The sequence below is a fragment of the Mastomys coucha genome, unplaced genomic scaffold, assembly GCF_008632895.1.
Source record: "Mastomys coucha isolate ucsf_1 unplaced genomic scaffold, UCSF_Mcou_1 pScaffold6, whole genome shotgun sequence".
NCBI lineage: Eukaryota > Metazoa > Chordata > Mammalia > Rodentia > Muridae > Mastomys > Mastomys coucha.
The window spans coordinates 11,298,090-11,300,422 of record NW_022196912.1 but is presented as its reverse complement, the minus strand read 5'-3'; the positions used below and the strand labels follow the sequence as shown (position 1 = coordinate 11,300,422).

Here is a 2,333-nt window from a genome sequence, read left to right as displayed (position 1 = left end):
ACTGACCTGTGCGCTTGTGCACCAACTCTGGGTGCACCAACTCTGGGTGTATCTGCTGCCTGTTATGGGCCTGCAACAAAGGAAGCCTCCAGCCTGCAAGCTTTGTCTTGGGGTGTCTCACTGGTCACTGCCAGCTGAGAGCCACTGCCAGCTGAGAGCCTCGGCTCCCTGCCGTCCCTGCTCAGGATCTCTCAGAAGATGTGTGAGACCACCCACCCACTACAGCGGTCTCTGCCTCTCTACGGGGCTGTCCACGTCTACCAAGCAGACGAATACAGACTGCCTATCTGTCGAGCTTGGCCAGGGTGAGAAGCTGAGCTGTTGTGGGCCCGCAGGGCTGGAAGCCAAGCGCCTGCGAACCCACGCTGTGGGCACGAAGGGCCCCAGACTTGGCCAGGCCGTTGCCTCCCTGCTTGCACCTGGAGGGTACGCCAGTGCTCACAAGCCCCAGCCGCCATGTTGACCACGTGTAAACACCATAAATGCAAGACACAAACTCGCAATCACTTTTTAAGACAAAGACATAACCAAATTGACATGTAACATGTAACATAAAATTGAAGACTAGGATTTTTTCCTGAATAAGCCATAGAGAAAGCAAGACGTCTCTCAGTTTCTCTGTGTCTTTGGGATAGCTCTGAAGTCCATTTTCTTTCTCTTTTTGATCTTCCTATACATATTTTTTGTTTTATTTCTAAATTTTGCTATTTTTATGTATTTTTATTATATATTTATGTCCTACCCTGCCCACCTGAGTGTAGCTCTAAGGCCATTGACAACTGCCTGATTCTAGTCCTGACTGTCTGCCATTACTGAACTCCCTAAGTAGAGACCATCACTGGGCCAGTGTGACCTCGACTTATCTTGGCAAACCTGTCGTTCTATCTTTATTTCCTTGAGAAGTTTCTCTTGAGGTAGTGGTGCACCTTTCTTCCTCATTTCCAGCCCCTATTGTTGGGCGCCATCCACTCGTACGAATGGGTTGCCTGGATTGGGAGTCAGGGCCTGAATAATTTAGGGTACTGGAAATGCGGAAAGGGTTTGAAAAAGTTAGACCAACACATGGTGTACTTTCAGTCTGCCATCATTCATTGAATTCTCCTTGTTACAAGTAAACAGGTAGATAGGTAAAGCAAAACCCCTCCCCCCAGTTCGTCAGCAACTTGGCCCAATCAGCAGCTTCATCTCCAGTCTCTGGAGATGGGACTTCCGGGGTAACTGGAACTTGGGTGAAGTGTAGCTATTAGCAGGAGGTGAGCAGAGAGGAGGGGCTATCTGTGGCATGGCAGGGTCTGATAGAAGCAGCCCCAGCTGTAGGAGGGTCACATCTGCCCATCTTGTAGCCAGGGTATAAGATCTTAAGTCTGCTTTCATACATTGGAAATCCTGCCTGGCTCCAGGAGGTGATTAATTAATGCTTCATATCTCCCACTGCTAGTAGTCTCAGGTAGGGTCATCCCCTAATCCTCTCCAGAGCCTCTACTTTCCCAGGTTTCCAGTTTCCTCAGAGATGCACCTCTATAGATTTCCTTCTATCCCCCAGCCCTAGAACCCCTGCTCTTGTTCAATCTACACCTGATCTCCACCCCCATTCTCCTCCCCTAATCCTCTCCCACCCAGTTTCCTCTCTCCTCCACTTCTGAAGTCTATTTTATTTCCCCTTTCGAGTGAGGTTCAGCATTCTCCCTTAGGTCCTTTTTGTTATTTAGCTTCTTTGAGTATGGAGATTGTAGCATGACTGACCTGTACTTTATGACTAATATCCACTTATTTGTGAGTACATTCCATGCATGTGCTTTAGGGTCTGGATTACCTTACTCAAGATGACATTTTCTAGCTCCATATCTTTGCCTACAAATTTCATGATGTCCTTACTTTTAATAGCTGAGTAGTATTTCATTTGTGAATGTAAAACATTTATTTTTATCAATTCTTCAGATGAGGGACATATGGGTTGCTTCCAGTTTCTTGCTGTTATTAATAAAGCTGCTATGAACATAGTTGAGCAAGTGTGGGGCAGTGAGCTGTGCACAGATGGCCTGGTCCCCAGTTGAACACAGTCCTGGAATGCCTGTGGCTCTAAGGGATGGAAGGTATTCGGCCACTCCTCCTGGGCCCCTGGCTCCTGTTGTAGCTACAGCCTCCCACAGCCCTACCACCTCTGCAGAGAGGTGTGTGGTCATCAGTCACTTAGGTATGCTCCTCCCCACAGTTACCAGGCAACATCAAGGATGGCCCAGCCCACTATATAAAGAGCTACTTGCCCCTCCTCCTTGCTCTCTTACTATCTTGCTCTCACTTGCCTTATTGTTCCTCCTCTCCTCATACCCTTC

The 2,333-nt window shown here is 48.0% G+C and overlaps 1 pseudogene; it reads right to left on the bottom strand.

Annotated features, from left to right (window-relative positions):
* Nucleotides 1–458, bottom strand: part of LOC116080465 — a 2,268-nt pseudogene extending 1,810 nt beyond the window's left edge.
* Between the last annotated feature and the right edge of the window lie 1,875 nt (nt 459–2,333).